The 15,668-nt window shown below is 41.8% G+C and overlaps 1 protein-coding gene across 2 annotated transcripts in view; it reads right to left on the bottom strand.

Moving 5' to 3' along the window:
• chd7 (chromodomain helicase DNA binding protein 7) overlaps positions 1–8,808 on the bottom strand; it is a 61,925-nt gene extending 53,117 nt beyond the window's left edge. Inside the window, exon 1 of one of the 2 annotated variants that reach the window (XM_026373829.2) lies at positions 8,513–8,808. The gene's annotated coding sequence lies outside the window, so the exon portion shown is untranslated. The remainder of the gene's footprint in view (positions 1–8,512) is intronic. The other variant, XM_026373830.2, reaches the window with a different exon arrangement.
• Positions 8,809–15,668: the final 6,860 nt, after the last annotated feature.

Below are 15,668 nucleotides of genomic sequence, written 5' to 3'. Positions count from 1 at the left end.
GTATTTGCCAATAATATGACTATTTAACATTGTGAAAAGTGTATGTGAACACAGACAAGTGTCAAACATCAAACTCCTACCAACATATATGCCTGCCATGGACCTCTTCCCTTTTAAAAGCCTGTGTCAAATATCTTTTTTTTAGTCTCAGGATTATATGGTGGACATAGTGCCTACATGCACCGAGTCAGATTTGAGAGTTGGCAATGATCACCTTGTTTCAGTTTATTTTAACAAAATTTGAATGTGAATGAAAAGTGAAGCTGATTCTGTTTTTCCTAACTAATCTGAAATGTGGTAATTGGCCACACAACTCCAGAACACTCCGTATGCACAGGGTTAAGTCTGTGGTGACGAAGAAACAGAGATTAGCCAACAGCAGCTCAATGCAGTTCTGTCTGTGCTGTTGACAGTTTGGCAGCTAAACCGTCTGTAGCCTCCAGGCTTTACTACAGGAAATCTCTGCCATGTCAACACCATGTTTCCTCTGAGACAGGCAGCCAGGCAGGCACAGACAAACAAAACAAAGCCAACAAGAAAAAAAAATTAAACTACACCAAAAAGTTCAAAAGACACAACTTAACTAGACACCTGAAGGAGTGAGTGATCTCCCTCTTCCTCTCCGAGAACACGTGTGCACCCGTCCACCATCCATTACCACTAGGATCTAAGGCACTTTAATTTATACCTTTGTTCCCAAATGGAGGACAGCACGCTGGAGCTGGCTAGCTGTGTGTGTAATTACGCTCAAGTGAGAGGATGAGGGGCCGTGTGTTTGGGGCTGGGATTTGAGGCCCGGAAGGAAGGAAGAGAGAAGAGGATGAGGGGGTGGGGGCAGGGGATCTAGAGAGAAGAAAGAGAGAGGCAGTGAAGCTAGAGAAAATCTGGTCATTTTACACACGGCTGCTTCGTTAATGGACAGTGTATGTGTGTGCAGTGTGCATGTCGTGGCAAGTGCGTGTGTGTTTGGGGGAGAATGGTGGGCAGTGGGGGTAGGTCAGCAGGAAAGGGCTGTGTTTATCCAATCTGTTCCCTGCCTTTACCATGTGCTAGGAAAAACCACTGGCCAGCTCTCAGCCTGATCCCACAGGACACAGAGGCAGAGAGACAGACGCAGGATAGGAGAGGACAGGGGAGGGAGGAAAGGAGGGAAAGGGGAGTGGGGGTGGTTGATGTGGGGAAGAGACACAGAGAGAAGTAGGCCACAGGGGGTGGCCAATGAACCTGTAAGTGGGAAGTGTGTATGCATGTGCTCACCGAGCTAAGGAACCTGTTTCTGAAGTCTAGTCACTGGAAATCACTCACATATCTTAATAGGTGGGAGATACACGTTTGTATGTGGAGATGACACTGAGGGGGAAGGACAGAAAGGCGGGGAAAATGTGGGGAAGTACAACATAGATATCATACTAAACGTATCGTATTACACAGGGTAAATTCTCTGTATTTCTTATTTACTGAAATCCCAGTCTGACTTAATTTGTCAGTCCTAAATCTTTTAAAGTTTAAATAAAACACTACAGTCTATGCTATATGAGACATATACATCTACTTGTTGTAAGTGAAATGCTCTCAGGAATGATTTTAAGTATCCCAACTGATAGTCTCAAAGAGTAAGTAACACAGCTGTAGGTCTTAAGAAGCTTATACTACAGCCAGAGGAAATAGACATAACTGACATGAATGTGATCTCTACAGACACTGACCCACAAAAGCCAGACCGAGTCACTGCACATGGGAGTTCACAACATCACGAACTAACCTGAAGTTCCCAGGTATCATGTGAGGGAGAGACTCTCTTAAGTACTTTATCATTCATATTTTAAATGTGTGCATAGGGAACATGACAAAGCCAAATTTACAACCAGATGGTTTTAACCTTCAGTACTTTGTAATGGACATTCAACAAACCTCTAGTTTGCAGGTTTGTTATGCAGCAGTCACATCACACATCTTTAACAGATTCAGACAGTGGAACCTGGAGCTACTGTGGCGCTTATTAACTCAACTAATAACTAGGAGTTATGTAGGTGGATCGACTCTTACCTTAGTCACTATTACTAGTTGCTGTGGAAGTGCACATCTATGAATTAAGGGGCATGGTTATACAACCCTAACTAAAGGGAATTGTGAATTTGTTCAGGTGCTGATGTCAACATGTGTCAGTCTTTTGCCAGAATCATGGACTATACATCTAATGGAAATTGAGATTTACCAGTTCTTTATCCTTAATAATAAACTAATATTCACAGCATAATGGTGGATGGAAACATACATGTATGGTCATTCCTTCCTACAGATTTGCTGTTAACATTTGCATTAGCCTTGGATGGAAACCTAGATACCTATAGGGACAATCTGATCTGAATTCAAATAAACACCATGGTTCCACTAAGTACACGTTCAACCTCCATTTGACTCATTGATGAGATTGCTGTAAAAATCTAACTGACAGTCAGCGCAGGTTTGGAAGCGGGTTGTGACAGCAGGTCATACTGAACCCTTCAGGATGACAGGCATAAAGATTTAAACCCTAACCCTGAAGTGTCTCTGAATTATACTAGTGTAAGAAAGTCAAAGTGGAAAATCTGAAATCAAACGGCAGGTGAGGGGGAAATTGTTGCTCAGTGATGCAGATGAGTTGTTAGAGTGGCACACCGCCACTGTTACAGGCTCTGGGAAAAACCCTGCAATTCTTGTCAAGAGGTTCGCTTGTTATAAAGTACAGGATTTGTCACTAACTGGGAGTCTCTTTCATTTATTCAAAAACCACCAGTGGTTTTGGGCTTGTGAGATTTGTCATTCATGTGTAGAGAAAGTAAATGAAGCTTTGGAAACCTTTCTGTACAACAAAACCATTACAGGCTGTACTTTCTTGATTCTCGGTCTAGATTTTCTTTTTGGTAAAAAACAAAAAAAAAAAATGAATATGATATCAGCTTCCAAAGAAAAGCTTTTTACTATGAATATGCAAGGGCAAACAGGAAGTCATAAACACACACATGAACTGGGTATAGAGCAGACTCTTTAAAATTCTATCCCCACAGCTCCCCAATCAATCACTGATATTGATTTGGCCTTTTAGACCAATGGGACACAGGTCTGAACAGTTTTCCCCAGGCATTGGCCAGTTCCCTTTACTGCTCCACTTTCCTGCTTACTAACAACCAACTGACTTCCAGAGTCCATCCTATAAACTTCTCTCCTGGGACGCACAGACACATGCCTTTTTTTTTAGCATTAATGTGCTCTATGGCATCAAAAGCTCCTCTGTTGGGGTGGGGGTTTGAATTCAGCACAAGACCTCTTAAGTTGGGTTTTACAGCCAAGTAAAATTTTTCATGAAGACAAAAAGCCAGCTGGCACTTTGGGTCATCTTTCATATCTCCTATCTTCCATTCACTTCCATCTCTGTAAGGCAACGTTGATTATACAAGCAAGCAGTGAATCTACTGAGAACGATGGTGACAGTAAATGCGGAGAGGTGGAAGGGATGCTCGGGTGCCACAACTGTGCCATTAAACCACAGTGTGCACTGGGACGTTGCTAAAGGTTTTTGTTCAGTGGAAGCATTCATCAGCAGCAGATGACACAAAACTCCCACATACTTCCAGTGGAGAGTCCCGGGTTTTAGCTTTGCTTATTCGTTTCCCAGCAGCAGTGAGGTTAGATGGTATACAAGAGCTAAAGTACAAAGAGGAAAAACAGGATGTGCCACACATCAATATCAGTAGATGTCCAGGATAGATTATAAGGCACATACACATGGGTCAGAGTACTTGACAGGTCATCTCAACACACACACACACACACACACACACCCTTGAGACTTGTATTAATGCCAGCCTCTCCTATAGGAAAAGCACTTGGTCCAGAAGGCCCTCACTGCAGGAGCAGGATGGGGGAGGCAAGTGCGGAGGTGGGAGGGGTGGCAAAGAGAGAGACAGGTGAGAGGGAGAGATGAGACAGAGAGAGAGACAGACAGTGATGACACTTGGTTTTGAATGTCACCACAGTGCTAAAGACCCCCGCTAACCTTTTGGCTGGAAATGAGGAGTGGAGGAAGGAGTGGAAGAAACGAAGCAGGCAGAGAGAGAGAGCGAGAAAAATGAAAAATGAGGATGAAGAGTAGAAAGAGGAGGGAGCTAATGTGAGGGCAGAGAGGGAGTGGGTGGGCGAGGGGGCGGAGGTGGAATGGTGGATGGCAAGATGAAAGAGAGGAGATAAACAACAGACCCGCTTCTTGTCTCTTCTAACAGCACTGTCATCTACGACACACAATGATAGGAGACAAAATGGCCACCCGAACAAACACCAGCACTCGGGCTCAGATACCAAACACTAAACTGTCCAACAGGAGCACTGCAGGCACCTGGTGCTCTCTACCCTACTGAGAGAACAATATGTCAGCTCAATATTGCCCCAAGCTTTGCAGTCAGAGTCATCCACTTTCAACATTCAAGTTTCTACTTCACCATAGTGAGGGAATGCTTTTGTCAATACCTTCAATTCTGATCTCTGTCCAGAGAAATAGTGTAGTAACCATGGAAAGGCTTTGAAAAAAACGTTAACGAAAGATCTGCTGTGACAAAAATACAATCCAACAACTATGCAAGCTATCACCAGCAGACCAGTTTCTACTAAACCGTGGTTCAGTGGGCTGAAAGTCTAGCTGGTGCTGCTGCTCAGGGAGCTTTTGCATTCAGCACAGGTTAATGTTAATCCCGAGGACACTTTAGAGGGGTAAAAGTAATTTACAGAACCCAAGAAGAAAACTGAAATTTCTGTTTTCAGACATTTTCCCACATGCACAGTGGAAATTACATCCGCGATTGTAGTGGTGTTACAACTGTTGTTTTGAAGTGTTGAATTGCCTTTTTCTTACTACTGTTCATTTTGAAATTTGAAAGCGATGAGGGTACCACCTTATCATATACTACAGTGAAGCATTGTTGCCTCCAATTCCCAATTTAACAGATAAATTTAGGGCACTGTACTTCACACTAAGAGAATGGGAAAAAACATTAGCTTACAAGGTCCAGACAACACAACTGCTTTAGTCCTGCTTAACATTACAAATACACGTAAAGTTTTAGGTCAAGGTCAACTGCATGAACCAAATGTGCCTGCGGGTGCTAATTCTTAAACATGAAAATCACTTTTTAAAAGGCATCGTGTTGAAAGTGAAGAAGAGCTTTTGATATAAACTTCCTCTCAGATAGAGAAGAAAAAAAACTGACACCCATCAGACTCAAAGCTTTTCTGCCCTCCTTCTGATCAACTGACAGTAACATGAGAACGGGTGGTTGTTTTGAAGGTGACTTGGTTTTTGTAAATACAAGCTGACAATTCAATTACAATGGGAGTTTCATTCAGAAGCTGTAGAGAGAGAAATAATACATAGTTGGAGATATGTAAAATACCAGCACCAAAACTATTGTGTGTGTGTCAAATTACAAATGACAACCAGTGAAGGACATTGATGAATAACATGCAAGAAGAGAAAAGGGGAATGGAGATGAAATGGACAATGGCATCAACAACACCAGCACTGTCTGGTTTAGTTGTAGTACTCTGTGTGCTACTGACTTATCATACACACACACACACACACACACACACACACACACACACACACACCTATTTTGCCTTTTGTCATCTGGCCCTCTTTTCTCCACTTCAGACAGCCAAGCTCTCTTGTTTTGAACTATTCTGAAGTGGCATGAAAGCATAATAGTTGTTAAGGTCAACAGAAGAAGGTGCACCATAGATAAAGTGTCCAGATAGCCAACATTGAGTAAAAACAACACCGGAGAAGTAATTCAAAGATGCAACACACCGACAGACACTCTACAACGGACTGAATAAAACGTGATCATAGATTGCTGGGGAATTGTTTAATATTTATGGGAATTAAAATGTCTGTTCCCAATGAGTTAACGTGGGCAGCTATACATGTGGACAACAACCATCAGTGCTTTGTGGGGTATGAGTCACCTGCTGGTAGTGTATCCCCCATATCTGACCACCTGTGTACAGGTGCAGGAGGGATTTTCCTATTTGTCACCATCAGTTACACTGATAACTCGTTGGGCAAACTTAAAATGAGAAACATCTGAGCATGACAAAGGACGAAAAATATTTTAGAACATATGGCATGGAGCAAATGCTTCTTTATTATTTAAAAAAGACAAAGCAGCCAGGAAGGATTTTTGCTTTAGACTGACCTACAAATGACACCCAAACAATAATTTATAGTTCCAGTAACTCAAATGGTAATACATTTCGAGTTTAAAACACATTGTAGATAAATTGTTTTGCCCTCTGATGGTGGATAAGAGGACATATTTTCTATGTGTGAGGGCTTTCATCCTGAAAGGCTATGAGCCAAATACACAACACAACTTGCAGAAAAGCCCACTGGAGGAGTCCGAGCTCAAACAGACACATCAATACTACTTTTAGTAATTTGCATAGATGAAGTAACTTAGAAGATGTTTAAAATAAATTTGAAAAAAAAAAAAAAAAAAAAAAAACAGTTCTCACCACATGCTAATTACATGAGTGGAACCCGACTTATGTCCAAGACACAGCTCAGTTAAACTTCAACAAACCAAGGCATCACTGTAACGGAAAGGGAGAAAGAGTTCCTCAACTTTAACCACAAGAAAAAGCACAAGAGACAAACGTGAACGAGACTTCGTAGTACTGAACATCTGTTGTTTGTGTGTGTGTGTGTGTGTGTGTGTGTGTGTGGTCGGGGCCTCTTGTCTCTCCCTCTGTGGCCCTGTGACTAGCTGCCATCTTGGCTCACCGACACAAGGTGGTGGGGGTAGCAGCTCCTGGCTCTAAGGCAGGATGAGGAAAAAGAACTAACCAGCTCATGTCCACCCAATGGCAATGAATAAAAATCGGCCGTGTGAGAATAAACGACAACGAAAAGTGTGTATGCTAGAAATACAACGCTGAGTTTTCAGTGATTTTTTTGCGCAGCCAAAGTTGCGTGAGAGCGACCGGGTGACCATTATGCAAGTTGACCGATTACAGAACACATAATGGAGAAAGAGGACAGGAAAGCGCAAAGGCACACGCAATAAAGCCAGCTTTCAAAGACTGAATCAAAGTGGTTATGTTACTACACCGGTACAGATTTTTGTGCTGCGTTTTTTCCTCCACACCGGTAACAAGTGTAGTGATTATCAAAGTTCGCCTGATACACGACATTACACACGAAAAGACCGTGAAGAATAGACAACATTACTTTGTTTTTATTAAACCTCGACAAAAAGTGAAGGGTAATATGCTTGAAGTTTATTTCCTTGCCCGAGAGCCATGCACCGCCTGATAACCGCCCCGAGCAGCTTAGCAGCTAGTTCGGGGGGGCTAATAAGTGGTCTTTACCCGTACACAATGAGGATGAGACCTCGCTACTAGCCTAGCTGAACTTCTGTGTCCTAGCACTGGGCTAACCTCCAGCGGCTAGCACGGCTAATTAGCCTATCAGCGATATTTCGCACGTCGGTCTGTTCCAGGGAAAGATGTGTTCGTCTAGGTTTTTCATCAAGTAAAACACTTTCCTCTCTACCCCAGAGCTGTACACAAACACTAGAGTCAATGTCGTTGACTTTCCCTGGGTCTGATAAAGTAAAGAAAGAAGGTAAAAGACACGGCTGTATGGAAATGACCGCCTGGCCTCACATCCCCCCCTCCTCGCCTCCACTGCTCTGTCCCTTCCTCCAACAAGACCAGCGATTACTACGGACACTTCACACTGTGCCCTTCCTGCAAAAATACAAGAATTCAGGGAAAATACAACTATCATCCCCACTTCTCCACAGAAACACTCTGATTGAACCCCAGCACCGTGGCTGTGGCCGTTTGTGCCAAGTGCTCTCCGCTGGGAATCTCCCTCAGAGCTCCGCTCATTCAGTCGGCCAGTGACTCACCTCTACGCTCGAGCCACCTCGTGTCTGCTACAAGCTTCAACACAATTAGCTAACAGGGCTAACACTCATACTTTAAAACTGAATTAAGTCAGCATTTCACATTATAAAATTCAACAAGTTGCCAGTCGATCGGACTCGGACACAGAGACGCTCTCCGTGTTGTGGAAAAATAGATTTGCACTTTTCAACTAGCTAATGGGACTGTTGTGAGTGTGTGAGCGATGCAGCGGGTGGCAAAGCTAAACTTGCTATTGTTAGCATGTCGGCATGGCAGCTACATGGACCTTCAATGACTTTCTCTTGAAATGAGATAATAAAACAAAATGCAAATAAAAGAGCAGCCCTAGAGATATTCTTCCCAGAGAGTTAGCCCCGAATGAGACGTCCATCCGGCTGAAAACCCAACTCGCACCGCGGTGACTACGATAGCGCTGAGAAAGTATGGAAAACTTAACTATCCAGACAGAATAGAAAAGGTTTTAATCCCGAACCGACGGAACCGCCGCTGAATTCGGCTCGACAAAATGTCAAATGCACTCCTTGAAGAGGAGCATTTGTTAGCTTACCCCACACGCTCGGTGACTTCGGGCTCTTTATCAAATCAACTCCTTGTTAGTATCTCCGCTTGCTTGAAAAAAACCCACCGTGGTCCTTGTTCGTTTGAAATATAAATAAACAGAGGAAAAAGTTCAAGTTTTCTGTTGTTCTTTTCATGAAATGTTTGTCCGGCGCGTATCGCATCCGCGACCTCACCGACTTGTGTGCGTTGCTCTTCTCTCCTTTGTGTTAATTTCACTCAAATCGAGTTTAATCCGATCGATCCCTCGGCTGGTCGCGCTCCCGAGTCCTCCCCTCCAGACACTCGTTCACCTTCCTTGGCCAGGGGGGGCGCGCTCCCGAGGACCTCATTCAGATAAACAGGCGGCGTGCGCGGTCACTGACCCCGCTGTGTGTGTGTGTGTGTGTGTGTGTGTGAGTGTGTGAGAGAGACGCGGTCCTCAAGAATAGAGAAATCTGCCACAATCAGACGGTGATCAACGTTTAAAAACGACAGGTTATTTCATTTTCCTATTGAAAGCTAGAATAATACAATAAAAGCCAGCAGCCCATGTCAGGGGAGCACAGCTCTTCTCCTGGGAAATGACTTTACATCTAAATGATCGTACTTCTATGTATTTAAATAGCTGGTGTTTTAAAGTAGAGCTTAGGGTTCCCATTCTTTTCCACCTCATGGACCATAATCCAATAATGTGTGTTTGAAGTGTTTTCTGGTCTTAAAAGTGTAGAGAGATCAAATTCCTTGACAAGGCATCAGTAATAATGACATTTTATCATATTTTAAAGAGGAGCATCCAGAAGCATTTTTTTAACCCTGCAAACACTGGGTCAACAAGCATCCTCTGCCTGCCATGATTGTGCGCACAAAAAAAGTGTGCAGCCAACAGGAACAGGAAACTTCATTTGAATGTTTCTGTACTGATTACGACTGACACGATTACTGTGTGTCTGTGGTGGAACATACAAAGGCTTAGTTTTTTTGGTATTTTTTTATGTGAACATCCTCAGGAATATAGTGAATATAGTAAATCAATATCTATGTAGATGTGCTGTATGTAGAAATGTGTCTGTTAGTGAAACTGAATTAAATGAATAGACGTGACATTTTTTTGCACCAATTAAGGGATTGTCTGCATTTTTGTGCATGTGATAAACCAAAGTTTTTGCAGAGATAAAAAGACACATACACTGATTTTACATGTCAAAGTGTGTTTCTAAGATGTGGGTAGTAATGCTCCCGCTGCACATGTGACAAAAGTTGTATAAAGACATCTGTGTCTCCAGGGAGAACTGAGCAAAAGCCCCTAAATGACCTGAATCAGTTGGCTCTAAAGAATAGATGTTAGGGGTGTGGAGAAACAGGTGAGTTTACCAGACCTTGAGGCTAGAGGCCTGAGGCTGCATGAGCTGGTACTGCTCAGATCTCTATCGTCACGAGGTGCATTGTGGGTAACGCAGGCACCAGGCTTTCACGAGGAATGTGTGGAATCCAAGTTATACAAATCAACCACTCTAGCAATAAGGTATTAAAACATGTTTTTAGGTAAGTATTTACCATGCAGATGAGATGTCTTTTTGCTATGAAATTTTTAGGTTTTAATTAGTTTGGGAATCCTGGCGAAAATCACAAATGATAAATTCCGTTATATGAATCAAACAACGTTACAATTATGTGCACTACACAGCCCTGTTTGAATTGAACGGAAGGGGATTTTTATAGACGTTTTAGAATTATAACCTGGTGATCAATATTGTAGGAATACCTGGCAGTAATTCAGCTGGCCCTGATACAGACAGCAATTTGCTTATCATGACAATCTGACCAGGACCCAGGAAGTAAATAGTGAGTGTTTCAAATGTTGTCCGTTTACTATAAATGGTACATTTACATTTAGTAGACGCTTTTATCCAAAGCAACTTGCAAGTGAAATACAAAGTTCAAGGGTCAACATAAGGAGGTCTTGCCTCCTCTACTGGAGGTAGACCACAGCTGGGATTCAAACCCCTGTCTACCGCATGGAGGATGGTGATCTTACCACTACACTATGGAGCTGTCATGATACATAGTTTGCATTCCTGCAGACATTTCTGAACATATTTCTCTACCTTTCAGACAATCCCTGGTTTTAGCCCATTTGTTTTGAAATTAACATGCGGAGACTTGAAACTTGCTTGAGTTAGTTAACCCATCGCTGTGAACACTGCCTCTTTTTGGTACAGTCAAAAGTTATGTTATCATCGCCTGATTATGGCGCTGAAAATGCACATTACTAAAAGCTTTACTGCATGTAAAGCTACTTGCCTGGCAGATACATGATTATTTTCTTTTCACTGAATAGATGACCACTAATACACTGTTTGGCTGCATGATGGAAAGGTTGGTTTTCATTTGTTTTGAATGCACAAAATGATCACACCTTTGCTGAATGTTGATGTTTAATTTTCAGCTATTCAGTTTGCTGTTTGTGTATTTGTGTTTGCGTGTATTTAATCCCCTAATAATTTCTAGCAACCCTCAGCTGTTTATCTGTGTCAACTAATATGAACTTCACACAACTCTGAGTTGTGCAGAATGAATACATTCCAAGAGCTTGTTTCCAGGAAGGTGGCTCGCAGTAAATGAGCTAATAATTATTCTCGCTCACAACTCATCAAACATTTGACCAGTGTTGTGTACTGTGTCATTTTTCTTTTTGGTACCTACTTTACTTGATTATTGTTATTTTCTGCTGCTTTATTTATCTGGTAAAAGTACATGGAAAGATGTACTGTTCTGGATGACTCCAAACTTAGCAGGTTTAAATAGAGCATCCAGCAAAGACTCATCACTCAGCACTTTGTGCGCGACTTGTCACTGAGTTCAAAAAGAATATTTCTCAATGTAAGGCTGCCAGAAAGTTAGGTTGTTCACCATCTACAGTTCATAATATTATAAGAAAAACATTCAGGAAACAACTCCCACGCACTGGGGAAACCTTAGTGCTTGAAGGCCAAGTGCGGGAATCCACTGCTTAATGTTTTTGACCCTCAAGCCCTCAAGCAGCATTGCATGAGAAACAGTCATGCTACCACGATGAGAGAGTGAAAAAATACACTTAACACAGTCCAATGTTTTTAGAAGAGACAAATAAAGGCTCAAAGGAATGAACATTTTTTAAAATTTAGATATTAAGATAACAGTGCTTTTATACTTCCTCTTTTCTTGGTAAAATCCTTTTCTAAAATAGTGAACCTCCATTAGCTGCTCTTATATTCACTCCAGATAATATTCTATAAGTAGCCAGATAAAGTTCGATATGTGAGTTGTTTTAGTCAAAAACCACCCAACTCAAACATGATGGAGGCACATTTCAGTCAAACTGAATAACTGCTTATCCCTCATTGGTTAGAAGGAGGAACCTCAATAAAAAAAACTAGAACTACATACAGTGGCAAGAATGTAAACTTTTGGAATTTTGTGGTTTTCTGCTACTAATTTGTCATCTTCCTCTAAGTCAAGAGTATTAACAAATATGATGGGCCTAAAATAAAACACAGAAAATTGTTCATGTCTTTATTGAAAACAACAATTAAAACCTCATAGTGTGAATGGAAAAAGTATTGTCTCTCTTAAAGTTGTTCCATAGCATCTCTGTTGGGTTGAGTCTGGGCTCTGACTTGGTCACTCCAAAAGGCAGATTTTGTTTTTCTGAAGACATTCTGTTGTGTGTTTTGTCATTGTCCTGTTACATCAGTCAACTACAGAGTTTCAGCTGACGTACAGACATTATACAAATATCCTGAAGAATTACTGATACACTTGGGAATTCATCTTCCTCTCAATTACTGCAAGCTGACCAGGCCCTGATACAGCAAAGCAGGCCCAAATCATGATGTTTCCTCCACCATATTTTAAGGTTGAGATGATGTTTCCATGATGATATGCAGTGCCTTTTTTATGCCAGATGTAGTGCTGTGCTTGTTCAATGTTTTAACTACTCATTAACACAGATGTTAGCCAGTTCCAATGATGCCTTCAAATCTTTGTCTGTCACTCTGTATTGCTCCTTTACCTCATTGATTGAGGTTTGTTGTGCTCTTAGAGTCATTTTGACTGGTTGCCCACTTCTTGGTAGAGTAGCCACAGTCCCAGAGTGTCTCCATTTGTAGATTCTTTAACTGTAGACCGGTGAATGTCTTTGACATCACTTTCTAACCCTTTCCAGCTTTATGTAAACGAAGCAGTCTTTATCATAGATCCTCTGAAAGCTCCTTTTGGCGACGCATGGCTCACATAAGCGTATTCTTCCTGTGGGGAGCAAACTCAAAAAGTTAGTGGTGTTTGTAAGTGGAAGTAGCTCTAGTCTACACCCTCAAAATAATCTTCTTAACTTATGCTAACACCTGACTCCAATTAGCTATCAATATAACAAACTCAGATGTAACTGCATGTTTATAAGTAGTAAACGCTGGAGAACATGTTGCAACAACATCCTTACAGTAATTGTCTACACTACGCTTTTCAGTGCCGATCATATCAGCATATGTATAAAGCAGCATTTTACATGATACATCTTAGATGTAAGCACTACACATGCCATCCTCAAGTTGCTGAGGAACTTCATACTGCCAACTGTCCAATGATAAAAAAACTGTGCTAAAATGCAAAATATACAACCATCCAGTGACCTTTGCAACTTAATTGCAAGTTGCTCAGTACAGTCTAATCATAAAAGTTTCCACTAGAACCACCTACTGTACATATAGGTCATATGATGACTGTGCTAAAGATGTGTTTGTTCATTGTATTATTCATTTGGACATGACACAGCATGAGAAACACTGGTATTATAGAAATAAAAGCTGAAAGGATAAATACAAGCCTATGAGCTCTCCCCACAAAAGGTACTGCTCCCACAAAAAAAGGTTAATAGTTCATCTTTCAAGTCATTTTAATTATTTAAAGTGCTCACATTATGCAAAGTCCACTTTGTGGTGCGAATGTGAACACCATTTACCAAACCAGATGGTTTAACCTCAGTACTTTGAATGGACATTCAACAAACCTCTAGTTTGCAGTTTGTTATGCAGCCAGTCACATCACACATCTTTAACCAGATTCAGACAGTGGAACCTGGAGCTACTGTGGCGCTTATTAACTCACAACTATAAACTAGGAGTTATGTAGGTGGATCGACTCTTACCTAGTCACTATTACTAGTTGCTGTGGAAGGCGCCATCTATGAATTAAGGGCATGTTATACAACCCTAACTAAAGGGAATTGTGACATTTGTTCAGGTGCTGATGTCCCATGTGTCCAGTCTTTTGCCAGAATCATGGACTATACCTCTATGGACATTGAGATTTCCCGTTCTTTATCCTATAATAAACTATATTCACAGCCATAATGGTGGATGGAAACATTACTGTATGGTCCTTCCTTCTACAGATTTGCTGTTAACATTGCTTTAGCCTTGGATGGAAACCTAGATTACCTATAGGGACAATCTGATCTGAATTCAAATACAACACCATGGTTCCACTAAGTACAACGTTCAACCTCCATTTGACTCATTTTAGATTGCTGTAAAAATCTAACTGACAGTCAGCGCAGGTTTGGAAGCGGGTTGTGACAGCAGGTCATATGAACCCTTCAGGATGACAGGCCATAAAGATTTAAACCCAACCCTAAGTGTCTTGCAATAAATTATATAGTGTAAGAACGTCAAAGTGGAAAATCTGAAATCACAACGGATGGTAGGGGGAAATGTTGCTCAGTGTGCAGACTGAGTTGTTAGAGTGGCACACCGCCCACTGTTACAGGCTCTGGGAAAAACCCTGCCAATCTTGTCAAGAGGTTCGCTTGTTATAAAGTACAGGATTTGTCACTAACTGGGAGTCTCTTCATTTATTCAAAACCACCAGTGGTTTTTGGGCTTGTTGAGATTGTCTTCATGTGTAGAGAAGTAAATGAAGCTTTGGAAACCTTTCTGTACAACCAAAACCATTACTGGCTGTACTTTCTTGATTCTCGGTCTAGATTTCTTTTTGGTAAAACAAAAAAAAAAAATGAATATCGATATCACGCTTCAAAGAAAAGCTTTTTACTAAATATGCAAAGGGCAAAACAGGAGTTCACAACACACACATGAACTGGGTATAGAGCAGACTCTTTAAAATTCTATCCCCACAGCTCCCCCAATCCAATCACTGATATTGATTTGGCCTTTTTAGACCAATGGGGACACAGGTCTCGAAACAGTTTTCCCCAGGCATTGGCCGTTCCCCTTTCTGCTCACTTTACTGCCTTACTAACAAACCAACTGACTTCCAGAGTCCATCCTATAAACTTCTATCCTGGGACGCACAGACCACATGCCTTTTTTTTTAGCATTAATGTGCTTTATGGCATCAAAAGCTCCTCTGTTGGGTGGGGGTTTGAATTCGCATAAGACCTCTTAGTTGGGTTTTACAGCCAAGTAATTGTCATGAAGACAAAACAGCCAAATGGCACTTTGGGGTCATCTTTCATATCTTCCTATCTTCCATTCCACTTCCTCTCTGTTAAGCAACGTTGATTATACAAGCAAGCAGTTGAATCTACTGAGAACGATGGTGACAGTAAATGCGGAGAGGTGGAAGGGATGCTCGGGTGCCACAATGTGCCATTAACCACAGTGTTGCACTGGGACGTTGCTAAAGGTTTTTGTTCGTGGAAGCATTCATCACCAGCAGTGACACAAAACTCCACAACTTTCCAGTGGAGAGTCCCGGTTTTAGCTTTGCTTATTCGTTTCCCAGCTAGCAGTGAGGTTAGATGGTATAAGAGCTAAAGTACAAAGAGGAAAAAACAGGATGTGCCACCACATTCAATATCAAGTAGATGTCCCGGATAGATTATAAGGCACTACACATGTGGGTCAGAAGTACTTGACAGCCATCCAACACACACCCACACACACACCACACACCACACACAACACACACAACCCACACACACACACACACCTTGAGACCTTGTATTAATGCCAGCCTCTCCTATAGAAAAGCACTTGGTCAAGTGCCCTCACTGCAGGAGCAGGATGGGGGAGGCAAGTGCGAGGTGGGAGGGGTGGCAAAGAGAGAGACAGGTGAGCGAGAGATGAGACAGAGGGAGAGAAGGACCGTGATGACACTTGTTTTGA

The sequence above is a fragment of the Anabas testudineus genome, chromosome 17, assembly GCF_900324465.2.
Source record: "Anabas testudineus chromosome 17, fAnaTes1.2, whole genome shotgun sequence".
Classification (NCBI taxonomy): Eukaryota; Metazoa; Chordata; class Actinopteri; order Anabantiformes; family Anabantidae; genus Anabas; species Anabas testudineus.
This window is presented reverse-complemented; position numbering and strand designations above follow the sequence as displayed.